This window comes from Peromyscus californicus, unplaced genomic scaffold, assembly GCF_007827085.1.
Source record: "Peromyscus californicus insignis strain IS unplaced genomic scaffold, ASM782708v3 Scaffold_18__1_contigs__length_77618521, whole genome shotgun sequence".
Lineage (NCBI taxonomy): Eukaryota > Metazoa > Chordata > Mammalia > Rodentia > Cricetidae > Peromyscus > Peromyscus californicus.
In genome coordinates this window covers 68,270,928-68,278,288 of record NW_026294480.1, presented here as the reverse complement: position 1 = coordinate 68,278,288, position 7,361 = coordinate 68,270,928, and the positions used below count along the sequence as shown (strand labels likewise).

The window sequence follows — 7,361 nt, the reverse complement described above, 5'->3', positions numbered from 1 at the left end:
GAATCCCAGGGAATTTCACAGCCACCTGGTGTTCGAGGTGTGAATCCAGCGAGAGAGAGAGAGAGAGAGAGAGAGAGAGAGAGAGAGAGAGAGAGTAGCCGCTTGAGCCGAGTCAAGCCTTGGCTTTACAGGCAGGGGCCCTGTTCAGCGGGGCAGGTCTGAGTTGTTTGTAGCAGTTCCAGCTGCGGGTCAGTCAGGCCTGGGCCCAAGCTAGGCAGCGGGGCCGCCCAGGCTGGAAACCGGACCTGCCGCCAAGCCAAGCCAATCGGTTTTTAATGAATTCTTGTCACGTTGGGCGCCACTGAACAGGCAGTGGGCCGATGGCCTCTGATGTGCAATGGAACAGCAGCTGAAACAGTTATTCTTGAAGAGTAACTAAGCTCACGCCTCTCAATAGTAGACTGGCATTTGATGGAGGGATATGGAGAAGAATGGGATGCTGAGATGAAGCCATATATACATAGCCAGGAAGAATGGACAGCTGAGTTGGAAAACCATCAGCAATTTCCAGAATTTGAAATCCTGAATCATGACATGACACTGGTGGAATTCAGGTGTTTCTGGTACATGGACTACTCTCACTCAATGTGAGGTTGAACTGTTGACCTTGTGTACATCCTGCTTCACAAATGAGTCTGTCAGATATGCTAAGCCTATAGGCTGAAGATGATGCCCCAGCACTTCGGAGAAACCTCAGGTGACTGTCCAGACAGCTGTCTGTTTCTGTCAACTCACAAATTTTTTGGAGGTTGCTTATGTGCACTTCCTGTTTTTATTTTTGTTAGCTAATATTATTTCCTTCTTGGGTCTCTGAGGGAGTTGAAGATTAGTTAGTTATAGTTGAAGGTTAGTTAGTTATAGTTGAAGATTAATTAGGATACATTTTGGACTTACCAAAATAGGATAGATAATGAAATTATTTTCTCTGAATTTGTCAAATACAAATGGACTAGACATTGTTTAGGTATTTATTACTTGTATATATTGTATATAGTTATTGTCCTTTTGTATATAGTTTTTCTTATATTAGTTATAAGCTTTTTCTTTTTTTCCTTTTTATTAAAATAGAAAAGGGGAAATATGGTGATATTTTATTTGTATTAAAATGTTATTTGTATGTTAATAAATAAAGTTGCCCAGGGGTCAGAGCTATTAGCAAGCCATAGGAAAGCAGGGCAGTGGTAGCGTACGCTTGTAATTCCAGCACTTAGTAGGCAGAGCTGGGTAAGTCTTTGTGTGTTCAGGGATACAGCCATTATTGGATACACATGCCTTTAATCTTAATACCAATCATGGAAAACCTGGAGGCCTATACAGACAGGCTGTGAGGAGGCGGTCATGTGGTTGGGTTTACAACCAATGAGAAGGCAGGACAGGAACTCTATATAAAGACTTTAACACAGGGGTAGCTCTGGTTCGGAGAGGTAGGACCACTGCAGGAGGAAGGGTAAGGTTTTGGCTCTTGGCTCTGACCTCTTGGCTTTCTTCTTTGCATTGGTTCTGTGTTTATTGTTTGATGGGAAGGTTGGATACATCTACATTGGGATGCATGAGACTCTATAAAATAAAGCACTCCAAATATGTAATTCACACTAAATATGACAAATTCTTAAATATGATGAAGTATAAAATAGATTTTTCAAGGCAAGGATGTACAAGAAGGATAACTTTTTGCTTGCTTTTACACAGCAGTAACATACCTACTTGCTGGTGTTTCTGGTTACCTTAACTCTGAATGACTCTCAAATTGCTAACAATTTAGAAAATTAGAAGTTCTGTACTAATAGAATTAAGTAATTTGTGTACACACACACACACACACACACACACACACACACACACACACACACACACACACACAAGCGTTTGAGAATCACCAGGAAGTAAGTTTAACTAGGATCCATACAGAGCACTTTTCTTAATGAAGTGAGCCACCAAGGGATGTTCTTTCTCAAAGGTTTCTTTGTAAATGGTGTGAGAATCCAAGTTAGTCTTTTCTCTGGGAGCTTTTCAACTTATTTTCTTCTCATGTCTTTGGGAGAGCTAGACTGTGTAATAACAGATCTGAGAAGGTTAGAATTAGAATAGACCTAAGTTTTCCGACGCTTCCTAGAAATTCCGGCACATTGTCCTACAATTCTAGGGGCAAAAAATGCTGCAGGTGAACTTAGGTGGAAGTCTCTCAAAGCTCATGTGGGACCACAGGGTTTCTGTTAAGTCGACCTCTACTTTCCTCTCCTAATGTGTCAGACAATATAGATCAGTAGTTGAAGTGGGAAAATCTCATGATCACCTAAAATCATATCAAGACCAATAGTAAAACTGTCTAACAGTGAAAGTATCTGCTGTAAAATATATTACAAACAAAGAAATCTCCTTTATTTCTTTATGGCTTTCCTATAACATGGGTGACTGGTGGCTGATTTCATTGTCAATGACTCCTCCTTCAGAATGTACTAACATCTAAGAAGGTATGATTTACTGCTTCATAATGAGATGTAGTGGGAATCTCAACAACAAAGAACAGCATCTCTCTAAAATGTACAATAAATTGAAAAGTAAACTCAAAGCTTAAAATTCTTCAGCAGTGTCTTAGGTCTATCCCACATAAGCATGTTGAAAATATTGACTCTTTTTCTTAGATATAAAACATTTCTGTGTTCAATATGTGTTATTAAGTAAGTTATGCAAAGATTGTGATGTTTAAAAATTGAGTACTCAATATTTATGGTTATAATTTTCAGTGATAGATTTGTTATTAGTATCAACAAAAGTTATCTGTTGATCTGCTATTAAGTAATCCTCCAGGCACCAAATTTGTGATGTTGTATACTGTGATATATGGGCTCAGTTAATGACATGTAGAATCAATTGTTTTATGTCGAAATATAAAGCTTCATAATTAAAGAAAAAAAATCATCTGATGGAATCAAGGCACCAAAAGGACATCAACTTTATAGATTATGTACATGTATAGAATGGGCAGGGAAATGTTTTCCTGAAATAAAGGTGTGAACATGATTGCACTAACTAGAAAAGCTGGAATTGGTTTTCTTTTCAAAACAATTTTCATTCTGATAAGAGTGATGTTAGGTAGTTTTTCTACCATTTGTCCAGCTCTTTCTTTGTTCAGTTACTTTGCAGTGAGAAGTCAAATAGCATTTAGGTTGCTAAGGGATGGGTAGCACCAGTTGTTGAAATCAAAAGTGATTTATAGCATGCAGAAAGTTCTGTGCCCTAGATCTAATTAATTACATGTATAGTCAACAGTAAATACGTCTGCACATTCTAACTGTACTTTAGCTACGATACCTGAAAACAAATAGATTGATTTAAATCACGAGGATACAAAGAACATTGTTAATAGAGAGAATGTGAAACAAACCATATGTCTTCATGGAAAAGATGTAGAAAAACACATTTTATGTTAAAGAAATTATATATACCTTCTTCAACTTTACCCAATAAGTAAGAATTTACTTTAAAAATTTATTCACTCTTCTTTTGGAGAAATAATATTTTAGTGGATTATTTAGCCTGTTTTGTAAGTTCAGTTTTCTCCCCTACAAATGTTTGTGATAAACTATTAAATGTGGATGGTCAGCTTAAAAAAATAACTAATACTAGCTAACAGCTAACAAATGGATGTATGTTTCTTCTTGGAGGGGTGGTTCTGTGCCCCTCAAACACGTCCAACATCAGACCTGTGGAGAAGTCTTCACTGTAGATCTACCAGTGGTCTCCTCACAGGCTTGTGTGTTTAATTAGCTGATAGAACAAGAGACAGACACAGTAAAAGCTGAAGGGGAGATCAGGCAGAAGCACAGCACTGTTCCCGTCATATCAAGTGTGATTAGTAATGAAATGAATACAGAGTTAACTGCAGCATTGTTTGCTTTAAAAGAGCTGACATTTTGTAATTCACCTGGTCACACTAAATTCCATGTCCCCAAACCACTCTCCCAGTAATAAAACTGTTCCAGTTTCAGGAGGTATATGTGAGTTCAGGTCAATGAAACCAAAGTGAAAACTAGGCAGAGTGCTCTGGTCCTGGAGAGAACAGATGCAAATGAGATCAGAGTCTAACTCCAGTTTTCAGTTTATGTTTTTAATGTATAACCAGGAGGCCTGGAGATCCACATGCCACATGCTTTGTTGGACCCACACACTACACATTTCTTTCATCTTTAGGTAAAGCTCTCTTCTTTTAGAAATATACATATTTGAGACAGCACTTTCATGTGTGTGTATATTTTAAAAAATATCAATTATAAATATGTAATCTTAATAACTTATGTTATCTTAAAACATGTAAATACTTTTTAAACAGTGTCCTTAACTTTGTTACCAAAAATACTGTAATAACAAACATTTATTGAAGAGTTAAACTACTGTGCCTGCCACTGATGTATTTTGCATGGGTACTTCAGTAACAGTGAAAGGAGATTTGCTGAATTCAGAATCTATTTTAATCTCCTGGGTCACAGAATTTTGATTTGATTTGAGCATGTGGGAGTTTAATTACTTTTCTGGTTTTTTAAAAAGAAAACAAGGAGAAAAATTTTTTTAAAGAAATTGTAACAAAGATTTTAAGGATTCTTGAGTATAAAACAACATACAAAACATAATTCTTGAGTTATTACTGCAATTAATTTGAAAACACAAATTTTTCAACCTGAGGATGATGTGATTGACAGTCTCTTATGACATTTGCTGAATGATAAAAAAGCAGGTGGCAAGTGGACAAACCCCTTTCTAACCCAAATAATAATTATAGGTTTGAATTATACTAGCTGTTCTTTAAGTTGGTCAAACCATACGATGTGGTATCTTCCCCATACCTCTGTGTCCTTGTGGTAAGATGTGACCTTCACATCAGCCATGGGTTTCCACAATTGGAGTCTCTGGATTTTTGCCTAATGTGGAGTCCTGAAGGCCATCTTGGGTAAAAGCCCATAATAGGAGGCTCAAAATTCTCTCATTGTCTTTGTTAGGGTTTCTATGCTGTGATGAAATATCATGACCAAAAAGCAAGTTGGAGAGGAAAGGTTTTATTTGGCTTACACTTCCGCATTGCTGTTCATCAGTGAAGATGTCAGGACAGGAACTCAAACGGCAGGATCCTGGAGGCAGGAGCTGATGCAGAGGTCATGGAGGGGAGCTGCTGACTGGCTTGCTTCCCATGGCTTGCTCAGTCTACTTTCTTATAAAACCCAAGACTAGCAGCCCAGGGGTAGTACCACCCACCATGGGCTGGGCCCTCCCCCATTGATCACTAAATGAAAAAATGCCTTACAGCTTGATCTTGAGGCATTTTCTCAGCTGAGGTTCCTTCCTCTGATGACCCTATAGCTTGTGTCAAGTTGACACACAAAACCACCCAATACAACTGACCCCTTGTCAACTTGGCACACAAACACATCACTATTAAGCCACAACCTTTCCTTCTTACTCATCCCCACGATCTTAAATAACTGTAAAAGTCCCACAGTCTTTACAAATTCAAACACATTAATGCCACCGGGCCTTTGCTTTAGGTCTGTGTGGAACCATAATTACGGGTTTCTGTTCTGCAGGATGGGGTTTGTGAAAGTTGTCAAGATGAAGGCCTACTTTAAGAGATACCAAGTGAGATTTAGAAGGTGGTGAGAGGGTAAAACTGACTAGTGTGGAAATGACTGGTAATCCAAGACAAAAATAAGTACAACACACCCAAATACAGAATGATTGTTTATGTAACTAACAGAGATATCATCTGCCAGATTTTGTATGGCCTTACAGAAGGGGATATGATAGTCTGTGCAGCATATGCACACAAACTGCCAAAATAACGTGTGAAAGTTGGCTTGACAAATTACGATGCAGCCTGTTGTACTGGCCTGCTGCTGGCCCACAGACTTTTGAGAAGTTTGGTATGGACAAGATCTATGAAGGCCAAGTGGAGGTGACTGGAGGTGAATACAATGTGGAAAGCATTGATGGTCAGCCTGGTGCCTTATTATTTGAATGCAGGTCTTGCAAGGAACTACAATAAAGTTTTGGGGCCCTCAAAGGGGCTGTGGATGGAGGCTTGTCTATTCCTCAGTATCAAACAATTCCCTGGTTATGATTCTGAAAGCAAGGAGTTCAATGCAGAAGTACATCGTAAGCACATGATGGGTCAGAATGTCACAGACTACCTGCATTACCTCATGGAGGAAGATGAAGATGCTTATAGGAAACAGTTCTCTCAGTACATCAAGAACAATGTTACTCCAGACACAATGAAGGAGATGTATAAGAAAGTTCATGCTGCTACCTGAGAGCATCCAGCCTATGAGAAGAAGCCCAAGAGAGAAGTGAAGAAGAAGAGGTGGAACTGACCCAAAATGTCTCTTGCCCAGAAGAAAGATCAGGTTGTTCAAAAGAAGGCAAGCTTCCTCAGAGCTCAGGAACGGACTGCTGAGAGCTAAAGCAGTTTTTATGAAGATTTTTTTTTCATAAAGATGATAAACTTATTGACCAAGAAGCTAAAAAAATTTTTTTAGCTCCTTTAAAGTAGTCAATCTCTTTAAAAACGCAAAGCTTTTAAAATTAAAGTCTCTCCACTGTGGGCTCCAGTAAAATATGTTCTTTCTTCAAGAGGGAAGAATCAGGGCACAATCACAATCAAACCAAATCAAAACAAAATTCCAACCATCCATTATCTGGGATCCACTTACGATCTTCTGGATTCCTCCAAAGGGTTTGGGTCATTTCTCCAGCTCTGCCCTCCGCAGTACACACAACTCATCTTCTAGGCTCTGGCTGGCTCCACTCCACTGCTACTGCTGTTCTTGGTGGTCATCCCATGGTACCAGCATCTCCAGAACGCCAGGGTCTTCTGCTGCAACTGGGCTACACTTTTATCAATAATCTCTTGTAGGCTTTCCTCATGGTGCCAAGTGTCAACTTCTCTGGATGATCCCTTCAGTCCTGGGCCTTCAACTGCCACTGAGGCTGCACTTTCACCAATGGTCTCTCCTGGCCTCTCACAGTGCCAAGCCTCAGTTGCTCTCCATGACCCCTTCATGTCTTTAAAATCAGTACCCTGGGTGACTCTTACACATTACCAAGTCTGGCAGTCAGCATGAGGTACAACCTTGGCCATCTCTGGAATATAACATCTCTGTGCTCTCAGGAAATACTTCCCAGGAGATTTCACTAATGAAGTTTGTTTCTTCTTAATCACTACCAATTTCTTGCCTCCAGCATCAACTGTTCCAGTAACATAAAGGCTTCAATTCAGTAGTTTTGGTGTCTTGTTAATCACAGCTGATTCTTCAGCCCAAGCTAACCAGAACCACAGGATCTTAATTCAAAATAACAAATGACCCTGATAA

At 39.2% G+C, this 7,361-nt stretch overlaps 1 pseudogene; it reads left to right on the top strand.

Moving 5' to 3' along the window:
* The first annotated feature begins 5,571 nt into the window (after nt 1-5,571).
* Nucleotides 5,572-6,452, top strand: LOC128113290 (60S ribosomal protein L5-like; annotated as a pseudogene).
* Nucleotides 6,453-7,361: the final 909 nt, after the last annotated feature.